Source organism: Magnolia sinica, chromosome 10 (assembly GCF_029962835.1).
Source record: "Magnolia sinica isolate HGM2019 chromosome 10, MsV1, whole genome shotgun sequence".
NCBI classification, from domain to species: Eukaryota; Viridiplantae; Streptophyta; class Magnoliopsida; order Magnoliales; family Magnoliaceae; genus Magnolia; species Magnolia sinica.
In genome coordinates, this window is record NC_080582.1 from 42758445 (window position 1) to 42772400 (window position 13956).

A 13956-nucleotide genomic window follows, 5' to 3' on the forward strand; every position below is an offset into this window, starting at 1 on the left:
AAGCTTCATATGCTTCAAAGTGACCTATCTATCGAAGCGACCGATGTTTCAATTTCAATACTCATATTTAAAGTATTCATGACCCTAGAAAGACCTTATGATTAAGTCATTAACATTGCATATTTATTTTGGGTCATAGTACTTATTTTAAGTTTAGCTTCACTACCAAAAAACCAGGGCAACGCCGACAGTTAAAAATCGTCAGCAATGATCTTCCGCGATGGATATTAGCCGTTGCAAGGTCCGTCGGTAACGGGTGCGTCAGCGTTTTCGACGGCTAAAACCGTCGGTCTTTTCGACGGTAAGGGCGACGGTCAAAACTGTCGGCGTTCCCAACGGCTAAAGGCGTCGGCCAAAACCGTCGATGTTTTCGACGGCTTTTAGCCATCGGTCTCATTAATTAAAAAAATAAAATTAATTGAATTTGGATGATATATTTGATTTTGACTTCTTTTTCTATTGCGTAGACTTAATTACCTTCTCAAATATACTGGTTCGTTCAGGGCTTCAGAGAAATGGGTGTATCTAGTTTTGGATGTGTGGGCTGATTATCAACACATCCAAAACTAGATATACCCATTTATCCAAAGCCCTGAACGAACCAACCTATTTTAAAAGGTAATTTATCTACAAAATAGAAAAAGAAGAAATCAAAATCAAATATATCATCCAAATTCCAAATATTTGGATTGGATATATGCTTTAAAAAGAGAAACAGGAGAGATATAGAAGCTTTGGATATCATAGAAAGCCATGTAAAAATTTTGAAGTCATACCAAAGCAGCAAGATCAACCCAACTTAGATTTTCACATGCCTTGCTCCATCCAATGGCATCCAAATCCACATCAGCAGCAAGAGGCTTCTTCCGAGCATGGGCTTTTAGAATCAATCCATGTCCATTGTCATCAGGTATGGGGACATACAGAAGCTTCCCAAATCTGCCAGTCCAATAAAAAGTTGGGCTACACAGCTATAAAGGAATAAAATATATGAAGTACATAAAATAGGTGTTTGTTTGTGTGTGTGGGCGCCCGTGTGTTTGACATGTTATAAACGAAGCTATTATAGCCTTTACATGGCTAATTATGGGTGGGCTGGGATCAATCAAGGGCCTCAAATCAACTGTGCTATGAAGCTTGACTCTAGCACATTATAAATGAAGCCATTGTAGCCTTTACATGGCTACTTTCTAACCATCCATCACATGAACTCTTTTAAGTATAAGACAAAAGACATTTCTGATTTTGCATCAAGAGAAAAGCAAAATGTGGGGGTGATCTAGGCAATTAATTTGGTAGGCCACCACATGGATGGGCCATAGACTAAATATCCTAGTTATTGGTTGAATCCATCCATCAGAATGTTATGAGATTTGCCTGTGGAATGTGGACTGGTTCTCATTTTTAAGTCCGCCATCATTTCCATCATTCAAGTCTAACCATCCTTTTTGTTTTTTTTGGATAGTTGTTTGGATGACTGCCACAGTCTGATCACCATGCCATTTGGGTTATGGCCCACCAAATTGAAGTTCCTGATTAACACACACCATCGCAACATGTAGAGCATAGTAGATGTTTTGGAGTGCACTTCATGGAACCAAAGAAAGTACCAAAATTGAAAATATAAATGGGATAAAATGCTTGATGAGGGATGAGTTCCAGTAGCATAAATGTTTCTTCATAGTATTAGCCCGAGAAATCTGATGAATGACTCTTCATACTAATAAAAGTGTGTCCAAGGAAATGCATGAACATCTAAGCTTACCTCAGCCGTCCATGCAAATGACCAAAAAGTAATTCATATTCAACTGTTTTTGGAATGATTACGGGGGGGTGGTTGGGGGGTGGTTAACAATAGCAAGAAAAGACATCCCAGACCAAGCCTGAAAATCAACCCTACTTAAGCCCATCAAGTGCTGACCTCCACTCTCTAAGTTGGAAATGAAAATAGCATAGAAATCTTCTATAGAAAGGCCCCAGTTAATGGATGACATTTTCACTTCGGTCTAAAGCAAACCCCACATTTACATTTTCATTACTACATGTAACATGATGTACCTTCTTCAAAACATTCTAGGGAGAGTTTATAGACAACTGTCAAATGTAACTCACGAACACAAAGGATTGCCCACCCCGTGGAATTGAGTCAGGTGGTCCAATAACATTGTAACATGGTGGATGGAAAGCAATGTAGTATTACTGTGTAAATCATGAATTTGAAGTCGTTATGTCAAATATGAACAAGTTGGAAATAATATACCTGAGAAACTAGAAAATCAAGAAGTAAACTGCATGCCCCTTCTCATCCATAACTGGTAAATAGTCATGTGAAAGGAACCATAGCCTCTCGGAGACATGCCATTGAAAGTGTTTCCAAACTTTACAGAGGTTTTCATACATATTTAGATACATCTGTCTGGATGTTGATAATAATCTCTCTTTTGAGTAAAGGAATGTCTCCATGGCCCACTATAATGGAGAACTTACTCCAATCCAAGACATTAGCAAGGGGAAGGTCGTAGTGGTTAGAAACTATAACAGGAATGCATCCATAATGCAGAAAGAAAAATGCTTGCAGAATATTCTATCAACAGCAAGCATGCAAACAGAGTAAAAGAAAATATATATTACCGGTTCAGGAGTAGGGATGCTAGCATTTGGATCACCCATATTGGCCCATGCAATTGCTCCGCCTTTAATCACCATTTCCAGCTTCACACCAAAGAATGACGGTTTCCACAAAACAAGATCAACCATTTTCCCATTCTGCAGCATTAAAATGTTTTTAGAGCACATATAGCTGTATTGGAACTGTGACTTCGACCCATACACACCATATACTTTCTTTGAAAGATGAATCACTTTAGTAAGGCCAAAGAAAAAAAAATATACAACAGGACAACAGCAAAGAAAAAGGAAAAGAAAAAACACCTAAAAAAGAGAACAAGCACCATATACTGAAATGAGGTTTGATGAAGACTTGATTTTAGGTGGCTACGCTTTACATCATAAAAGCAACTATCCATCCTTAGAGAAATTACAGATCCGGATGCATCAGAAGATAGTGTCCTAAAGCAATCAATCCACATAGAAGTGGCACCCACAGTTTAATTGCTCCAGACTGTTGATATGATGGACCCACCATGGATGAAGGATGCGTTAAATATCTTCCAGGAAGTTCCCTGAAGCACAGTCCATATAAAAGTGGCACCACCCACCCCACAGTTCAGTGGTCGAGACTGTTAATCTGATGGACTCACTGTGGATGGGGGATGCACTAAATATCTCCCAGAATAGAATATACTAGCACTTCAGTCAAGGGCTAGAAACAGACATCTCATTTTTTACTGTGGTTGTACATTTTGGTAGAAAATATTGAAACGTGGTAGAAGCGGAAGTAAAGAAAAAGATGAACAATGACAGTTACATAAAATTGCTGGAAAGCAATTGCAACACTCGCATACACGATTAATCGCCATATAATTAATGAAGGCATCTTATACAAAAAATAGAATTTCAATGAAGGAATCCTTACTGAACCCATGTCCTTTTTTTTCTCCTTCAAAATCACAAATATTAAAATTATCCTGGGTCTTACCGAACTTTAATTTATTCACCAAAGAGAAGAGGCATACCAATTTCTGTGTGCTTTACTTGGGATGCTATTGATCGCTCCTGGATGCAGCTCCATAATTCCTACCAGAAGCATGAATTTGTTAAAGGAAAGCTGCAACATGGAATACTTCATTGCTGATGGATCTTAAGAAGTCTCAATCTCTTTAGAGCACAGTTATTAGGAGGATACATTTTTGAGATGTAACAAAGATCAGAAAGTTCAACTAATTTGAATAAAGATGTAACAATAAAGAAAGTTGCAGTTTCCGGAACTATGCCATGACTTGATCGGAGTATCTTGTGACAATAAGAAGCCATATCATTGAACAGAACTATAAAAATAAAGCATACCTACAGTACCAATGGTGTCTACAGAACCAGATTCTAACACATGCTTCTTAACAGAGAATAGTAACACACTTTCAAACCTGGGATTTGTGTGAGACATCTTAGCAGCTCATAAAAGCGCCTCAACCAAGAAGATGAATATATGCAAAAACCAGGGCGGCCCACTATGAGTGAGCCACACATGTACATTGACTGGAGCATTGCAAGTTCTTTTCTACAGTACATTCTTTCACAATAATTCACACAACAACATGTTGAAGATCATCCGGTGCAAATTATAATATAGCAACTATAGTGACATCATAAAGCTCAAGCATCACAATTTCACAATAAATACAAAATATTCTCATGGGGTGTAAGTTGGCATGTAGTGTGTGCATACATAAACACATTTATGGAAATACACATACAAATATTTCTGCCCATATGTTTATAAGGGAAGGATCAGGTACTAAACAGTCATATCTAAGTTAATCACTCATTAAAAGTGTAAAATAATATGTGATTCTGTGAACTTTTTGGCAAATGCCACTGTATGGAGAACTCAATGTCTTGCATTTTTATTCGGATTTCGGGTCCTGTAAAACTGTCAGGAGCATTGGGATCTGACAGTTGCTGTGAAATGAAAAAAAAAAAAGAAAAGAAGAAAGAAACATGTTATGAAGCAGCATCTTTTATCAATAAAATCAATACAAATAAGAAAATATAATAGTTAAACCAAAAAAAGGAAAAAAAAAAAAAGGAGTGAAAACATTCTTGTACCTGGGCCATTACACAATCCATTACTAACATTTGTATCTTACTCACAATTCAACAATGTACATATGAAAAAACAGGGGACATTGTCTGGTTAAAGGCACGATGTCTTCCTGAAATTTTTCTTTAAAAAAAAAACAATAATGAAGAGAGATAAATCAAAAACTTTTCTCATTCAACCCAGAATTTAAACAGAAACACTCTAAAATCCATCAAGTAATGATAATTATAAACGGAACATGTTATTCTCAAGCATCCAACCAAAGTAAAACACAAACCATGTAACATACATTGTAATGGCATCTCATTGGGTTGATATTTGCTTTCTACAGTAAACATAAAGGTTCTCATTGGCAGCCCGGCCCATTGCCAATGCTACTTGAAACAAGGAAAGTTTATAAAAAATCTCGCACTCAGTTTTCAGAAAAAAGAAAAAGAAAACTGTGCAGGTCCACCAAGTTTATAACATAAATGCACAATTCAATTTGTATGTTTGTAGCACTTCCATCACAAAAAATCCATACAATTGATGAAATCGAAGGAATGAAAATAGATTAGAATGCAGTACAATAGTAGAAAAGGAAACAAATCATTATTCAAAGGTGAGAAATATAAGTTAATTAAAAAAGGCACTATATTTACATGTTTAGGAAAAAATCAAAAACATTTAAAAGTTCAGTTTTCTACAAAATATACTAGAAATACACAAGACTGAAAGATCAAGATACTGAAGAATGACCATAAGAATATTTGTTGAATGGCAATTCAGATATTTTATGGAAAGAAAGTGATGGTATGAGATAGAATGCACAGTGAGACAATGATAATGGAAAAAAAAAAAAAAAAAATTCTCTTTGACCTTTTAAAATATGATTATCTTGCCGGTTATGAGTAGTTTTTATCTAATTAAGCTATTGGTAGCAACAGAGGGAGGTTGGTTTTCCATGTACAACTGTTGATCCAGGAGAATTTTGGAAAACCCATTCATAGTGAGACATCAAAACAACGACTATCTGCCCATCTAGCAATGTACCCTGTAGTGTAAATCAGATCAGTTGGTTTTCCTTAAAAGCAATTTTCGTTTGGGAATTGTAGTAGTACAAATTTGAAGATGGCTGATGACCTAAATATCTCTCAAATTTGAAGATCCCAACCATCTGATCATTGGCTTCTGTTCCATTGAATGTGAACAATTGCTGGGTTTTAGTTTCCTTTACCATCTTTTCATAGGTTATCTTTCCTTTTCGTAGATTACCTATCAAAGGTTTACGATTGTGGGCTTCACCATGGACTCCTTCACGACAAAATCTGCACAACTCATCGTCTGAAATAGAGAATCCCAAACAATCAGCAACACAGAAAATTCAGTACTAGTAAAACTACACGCCCCATGTTTCAAATAGAGAGATTCAAGATTTTTTTTTTTTTTCTTTCTTGGATCTACCTTGAGGTAGTGAACATCACTTCCGCAGATACCAACTGCTTTCATACGAACCCTGACATCATGGGGGCCTGACATACAAGATGAAAATCAATACATAGTAGTAAAAGGAAACGACCAAATGAGATGAAATTGAAGAGATTGAATAAGATTGAATAGATGAGCATAATTGAATTCTGATGCAACAGGCCTGTGTTTCAGTGATCGAGACCATTGATCCCATGGTGGCACCACAGGAAACAGTTGAGAATGGACACCCACTTCCAACAGTTACCACTATCACTATGGCAGTAATGTTGATGTAGAGCGGGTCGCGGACAGTTTCATGGCCAAGATGGATCAGAAAAGGCCCGGTCGACGACAGAAGTGATCCGGACCGTCGGACCTTAGATCGGGCATATCTCGCAATCTGGAATGAGTTATCTGATGTAAAATATATGATATTGGGGTAGAACGAGCTACTTTAGCCAACCAACCCTGCTATGCTGGGTTACGCAACCCGGAATTGTGAAAAACCCCTTGATCGACGGTCGTTTCCCTGTTTTAATTTCGTTTTTACTATAAATAGTAAGTTTTAGTTTGATTATAACTCTTGATTTAGGCGTTGCGCCCAACGTGAAAAGAGCTTAGAATAATTACGAGAACAGTTTGGTGAAGCCAAATAGGACACTTACTATTTTTGGCCGAAAACCTTGCGCACTAGTAGACATCACAACCGTCTATAAATAGTAAGTTTACTATTTATAGTAAGTCACGAATTCTAGGAGTTTTAGTTGTAGTTTGATTCTGAATTCTTTCCCATTGCTTGGTACCCCTATTTAAAGGGTTGTGAACTTGTTTTTAATTATTCCTTAATCAAATTCGAATTTATTAGAATTTATTTCTATTTCCTGCTTTCTTTCCTCGTGGATTCGAGAAGTCTTTGTGAGGAGTCCAAAGAAGTTCCGTGGATTCGGAATAGTTATCCTCTTGAGGAAGACGGTGCTCGACCTCACGTCCTCCCCTGTGTTAAATGTTAAATCATTTGTATGCATGCATGCATATGTGGGATTGGTAAGAATAGAAGTGCAATCACATGTATAGATATTCTCTTAAGAACAATCAGAATTGAGAATGGTATTTCTAGGGATTCATGTTTCTTCGAAAGTTAAATCCAAACAGCCCCATCACAAAAACCAAATTGAAAACTTAAAATTTTAGGAATAGTTTGATTATAATTAAAAAATCTAAGGAAAAACAGAGAATTTCTTGCATGCTTACTTGCAGATCTGAAAATTCCATTAACCTCTCCTGCAAATCAGAGTAGTTTGTGAACCAAATAGAATGAACAACTTGGTTTCTGAAACACAAAAAATATTCATCAGTACATGAATTCTTATGTTATCGCATATTCCATTATGTAAATATAAGAACCAAGAATGCCTAAGAAATTTGATGTAAATTTCATAGCAAATCTGTAGATTCACCAATTATTTAATACTCACTAACGATACCTAGCAACTTTAATATTCCATTAGTTGCTCTATGATCTCTCATAACTGTAAGGGTTAAGCTCTATGAGAAAAGATGATTTCAAATTCACTGGTTAATATTGAAATAAAATATCTAAAATAAGAGGGTATGACAGGTCGATTTCTTTAATAAGTAGAGAATGAAACAACACAGTCAATATTAGACAATTAAAAAAATAAGTGATAAGCTATCTGCATTCTAAATACATGTGTCGCCCACATGATAACCACACTGGCCTGATTTTCAAGTCATCAGACATTCCATGATACAATATCCCTGTCAAGCATTCCGTCATATACCTTTCAGGCATTCCACCAAATACCTTTCTAGCCAAGTCCAAATCATCAGACTTGGCGTAAAATATAACCAGCACATATTGGTTTAAAATATATCCAAAACTTGTTCAAGAGAAGGAAAGGATACGACACCTTTTATGGGGGCCATGAGTCCTTCGATTGTGTAGGAAAGGGATTGCGCCTAGTCAACTTTGAATAACAATATGTAATGTCTTCATCACATCATAATCCGTATCGAGCTTGCGTTGCCATCCCTACAGAAAACCAAAAAGGAAAAACAGAAGAAGAAACACAGATTGTCAAAATTTTATAGATTTAGATTTTCCCCTTTCTGTATAATGCTCTTCAATGAGCCCATATAAAAAAATAAAATAAAAAATAAAGTAAATAAGCATGTAGTTTGATCCGACACTGATCATTTATGAAGCATGCAGTTTGATCTGACACTGATCATTTGATTGCCTGAGAGAGGGGAGAGAGAGAGGGAGGGAGAGAGAGAGGTTTAGATTTTGGGGGTAGAAAGCGCACGATTTTGGGGATTTTTTGAGTTTGGGGGAGAGAGGTTTGGATTTTGAGGGTAGAGAGCGCACGATTTTGGGGGTAGAGAGCGGGTGATTTTGGGAATTTTTTTTGGAGAGAGAGAGAGAGAGAGAGAGAGAGAGAGATGTGAATTACCCACCAGAAGATGAAAGAGAATTGCGTCCAACCCTCGCTCGGACAATGATACATCCAGGTAGGGCTACGTGGGGCACCATGATGTAATGACTTTATCCATGCCATTCATCCATTTTCTTATATTATTTTAAGGTATGATAAAAAAATGAGGTAGGTTCAGAGCTCCAATGGACCACACCAAAGGAAGCAGTAATGATAATGACACTCACTGTTGAAACCTTTTTAAGGACCACCATGTTTGTTTTTGACCATCCAACCTATTCATAAGGTCAGGTAGACCTGAATGAAATAAAAACACAAATATCAGCTTGATCCAAAACTTTTGCAGCTACCAAGAAGTTTTTAATGGTGGGCGTTCAATTCCCTCTTTGTGGTCCACTTTAGCATAGGTTCTGCCTAATTTTTGGGTTCAGACCCTAAAATGATTTGTAAATATGGATGGGTGGTGTGGATTAAACCCTTACATTAAGGTGGGTCACACAGAGCCCAGCCCGTACGAATCACCATATGGATGGGTAGGAAGCAATCTGCTTCGGTACGCGATTTAGCTCATGACGTTGCCACCGGCTAGGTGGGGATGACCAGTGCTCTGTAGACCCTACCATGATGTATGTGCTTCATCCACGCCATCCAGCCATTTCTCAAGATCATTTTAGGTCTTATTACAAAAAATGAGCCATATCTAAATCTCAAGTGGACCACATCAAAGGAAAATAGTAGTGACTGAATGTCCACCATTAAAAAGCACATTGTATTTGCCGACCGATTTTTGGGATTCACCGACGGCCTTTAACCGTCGGAAGCCATCGGGAAAACCACTACACGGCCATCGGCATTGGTTATTTTTTTGGTAGTGCTTCAACTAGTCATATTCATTGTTCGACTAGTCCAGGCATTGGCTCAACCATCCAAGGTTTTTCTCGATTGGTCCATAATTTTACTATAACGCCCTGAAATTCGGGGGTCGAGCATAACTCAGCTCCCGAGTTCCAAAACATCACTTATGCAACATATTTAATGATGGATGTATATTGTCTGTATTAGTGCATAAAACATAGAATAGATTAAGCCAAATAGCAAATATAATTCAGGGATAAGTGAAGAAAGCAAGCGGAAGACTTTTAGAAATATATGTGTACAAGTGCAAATCCCTAAAGTACACATACATATCAGGTCGTTCTGACAAGTGTTACTATCAAAATTACAAGTATTAGATTACATCATTTAATTTTCCAAAAGAAATCCCAGCATCCCGCGCATCAGAACGAGGCTCACTAGAACCCGTCTGAAAACTGCATAAAAGAGAAAGCAGCCTCATCATCATCCATCTCTCGCTCTGCCTCAAAGGTCGCCTCAACATCTGCAACATCAGCAGCTAAGACAGAGTCTGGTGGGTGTTTAACACCGCCCCAGAACGTGAGAGTGGGTGATCAACTCAGTGGAACAATAAAGTAAAAGTTAACATGTTATCAGTTCAATCAAGCAGTAATGATAAAGCAGAACAATTAAACATGTCCTAAGTATTCTTGTTAATGCAAGGATGTATGCAGAATGATGCGTGCCCTCACGCGTACACCCTCAGCGTCTTCATCTTACGTTATGCATGACATCGCCTCAAAGTACGCCACGTCTATAAAGCACTTGCAAATGCGGTGCATGAACATGATTACCAAGTGGTTATTAGTCCTTTTCATACAGCAGGATTGGGAAGCTAAGATACCTTCCTCATATCACCATCCAAACAGTGATCCATTCTAGAGTCGTCAGTCCTAGACATCTCATACGATCATATGGTTTAAGGTCGTTGCAAAGGGCTCGTCACCAATCAATGCACGCCTATCATACCTTCGTTACTACACTAAGGCTCGTCACTTCGATGCGGTATCCAGGTATCCTCGAGGTCACTAAAAGGGCTCGTCACCAATCAATGTAGGTCGACAGCGCGAATATAGTGTCACATACCACCATAATCGGCTCACGAGTTTGGTTGCTCACTGGTCACTACGAGGAGGCTCGTCACCCCAGCATAGGCCGACAGCTTGACCACGGTGTCCCATACTACCATGTCCGGCTCATGAGTCTTAGCGAATCAAGGTACCACGGTTAATAGGATTTCATCGGTAAGTTTGGTACCCTAGATTCAAGCAGTAGCGTCCATACATGGTGAACATACATCGGACAATCGAGTTACTTGACGAACTCGACTAGTACGAGCGCACGTTGGGTTGAACGACATAGAGTGCGTAAATACTCCGCGTGGCCAAACCACTGCCGACAACTCTAATACGACTCAGGTTCGTCTAATACGTCCTACATGGCGAAAGCAACCTCAGCCACGATCTTAAGGCCGATTACCGATTTCTTGAACTAATGCATAGTCCCACACACATTACACTACAACAGAGATTCGTATTGAATGTAGAACAGTAATGGAGCAACAACTCAAATCATGTGGTACTCAAGCATTTGAAGAATATCAACTTAACATGAATGTAAGCATAAGTAATACTTGAATTTAAACAATAAGGAATGTAACTTACATGAAGGAAATCATACACACTAGTGGGAGAGTTGAGAATCGCTTCTCAACGCCCATACTAGGTTGATATATCACACTTTAGATCATTCAGACATTTCTACAAACACTTAGAATACATAATATAACATACATGACGTATGTTGAAATACACGCACTTGGACAATTCCTTTTACCAAGGAGTTGCTACACATACAATTAGCATACATACATGACAAATAATCATGGCAAACACAAGTGCATATTTTATACGTATACGGTACTTTATACATACACATAGAATACACAAATCTCAATATAACACATGCATATCAGGAACGCAACATAAACATAACATTTAGCATGTGAAATCTCATCCATAGCAAGAATAAACCATTAACTGGCATTGAAAGCCTTGAAAACCATAACCTGTACACTTAAAGTCCTCACCTTAAGCCAGAAAAGAACACTGAACTAATTTCAGACGATATGTCTTCGTCAACGGCGACAAGATAACCTAAGACAAGAATAGAAATAAGATACAACAACACCAAGACTATTCTAAGCTCTAACACAGATTAGGGTTAGGTTAACTTACCCAAAGATGAACTCAGAATCGCCGGAATAACGATTCAAAGTGAAGGTTTAAGGATGAAGAAGAACAGGAAAGAATCTAAGATGATTCACCAACTTCTTTCTCACTTTCTCTCTTTTTCCTTTCTCTTTCTTAGGTAGGGTTAGGAATTTCGTATGGAAAAGAGAGCTAGGGTTTTAAGGTCTATAAATAGGCCTAATATTGATGAAAATAACCCCAGGGCCAAGGTATACTTAGGGTATAACCAAAACCGGCCTCTCACGATCCAACGAAGCACTTCCGGTGGGCCTATTACCACGAAAGGTCGGACTTAAGCTCACTGACTATGGATCTAGGTCAAGCTGAGTTTTCGTACCAACTGGATCTTCAGATCAGCCATGGCAGACCACACTCAATTCAACGGTCACTGAATCTCGATCAGGTCCACAAGCACAAGGACATGCCTAGGCCACCTCCCCTGATCAGAGGGTGAAATTGAGTCAAAATCCAATGGTCAGATTGCTTAAAATCGTCAAAATCCAACGACTCAGATTTCATAAAATCTTACTTAATTTCCAACCGTTCTCACACTCTTCACTCTGGACTCAATCAAATCGACCCAGAACATCATCTGGACTTGATTTTTGAGGTGATGGCCAAGTCCAACATGGTGACCGCAACAGCCTAAGATCATCGCTATCGGACTTTCGACGCGCGGTCCAGGTCCGATCCAGAACTTCCAAAAATTTTCAAGAACAACTGGATTTAGCGATGGATCCCAGATTTCAGAGTAACATAGCACTAACTAATCTACAGGTCTTGAGTCATGCAGATACAATTTAAAGTGATTGATGCAAATTTCACAAGCAATCGAGTATAGCGCTAATTACCCCAAAAAGCTACTAAGGAAAGATTAGCACAAAATTTTCAGGGTCATTACATTTACTAAAAAAATCGGATAAGATTGTTTGGTTTTTGACCAGTCGAGTACCCTGCTCAACCGGTCGTGGAGACCTGCTCGACCAGTTAAGCAGGGCTTGACTCGAACTCCAGCAACACTAATTTAATTCACTCGACCAGTCGAGCACTGTGCTTAACCAGTCGAGCTGGCCACTCGATTAGTTGAGCAAGCCACTCGACCAGTCGAGAGTCTATTTTATCCGATCGCGCCAGAAAATTTAAAAATTAGTTCTGCTAAGACCAGTCGAACCGAACCTTAGACTAGTCGAGGGAACCGAATTGCAACCTATATATAGAGGACAATTCTCAGATTTTATCATCAATTCCAAGCTAATTCAAGCCACCACTCTGAGAGATTTGTCCCCACTATTGTGAAGCTATTATGAGGTATTTATAAATTATTTTAATACTTTTTGGTTTATTAATTTCTTGATCTCTTGATTTCATTCTACTTAATAAAAAGGGGATTTTGATTTAACCCTTTGTAAGATCCAAAAAATTGAATCCAAGTAGCCTAAGGTTGGATTTAATTAAAATTCATTTAGACCTAGAACCCTTTCATTTGTGAGATTGAACATTGAACATCTTCATCTATAAAGAGGCAGTTCTACCGGCTACATCAAAGATCATTTGTCAGATAAGTATATTTCATTTATTATATTGTGGTTTGTAAGATTGCTAGAAAATCTTTCATTTTTGTTTTGACTGAGATAGCCAGAAAATCTAGTGTGTGGGGTTTTTAATTGTAATAGCCCATTGAAAACACAATTGTAAAGGTTTTAAGGTGAACCTTGGAAAACCTTCTTTCTTAATGAAAGCCGATATCCCATGGGTTGTGGATATTGGGGGTGGAGTTGGATGGCTGTTTGAGAACAATTGGTGTACACCCGAACTACTATAATTCTCAGAGTTTTGGATGATGATGATGGTGGTGGTGGTGATGCATGTGATTTGCTGAATGTTGTATTTATTTTCATGTACTTGTGGTGAATGTTGTAATAACCTGATTTATTTCCTTTGCCTCTGTATCGGTTTGAGTTTTTGATACTTACCAACATTCTATAAATCAGGTTGTCCTACCATAAGCCATTGGTTTTTGGTGTAAGGTTGTCCTTAGAACAACGTTTGTATCAACTTCTCAATACTTGTGCATTTGAGGTTGTTTTAGATTTCTTCTCTATCTATGTTAGCTTTCCGCATTTATTTTTTATTTGGCATAATCCGATTCAACATCCCCCCCCCCCCCTCCCAGGACTTGGAGCTC

The 13956-nt window shown here is 38.1% G+C and overlaps 1 long non-coding RNA gene across 1 annotated transcript; it reads right to left on the minus strand.

Annotated features, from left to right (window-relative positions):
- Positions 1-8108: 8108 nt before the first annotated feature.
- Positions 8109-8453, minus strand: LOC131257447 (uncharacterized). Its single transcript, XR_009177410.1, has 2 exons — positions 8379-8453; positions 8109-8222 (listed from the first exon to the last, which is right to left on the minus strand). It is a non-coding gene; the product is annotated as an uncharacterized LOC131257447 (long non-coding RNA).
- Positions 8454-13956: the final 5503 nt, after the last annotated feature.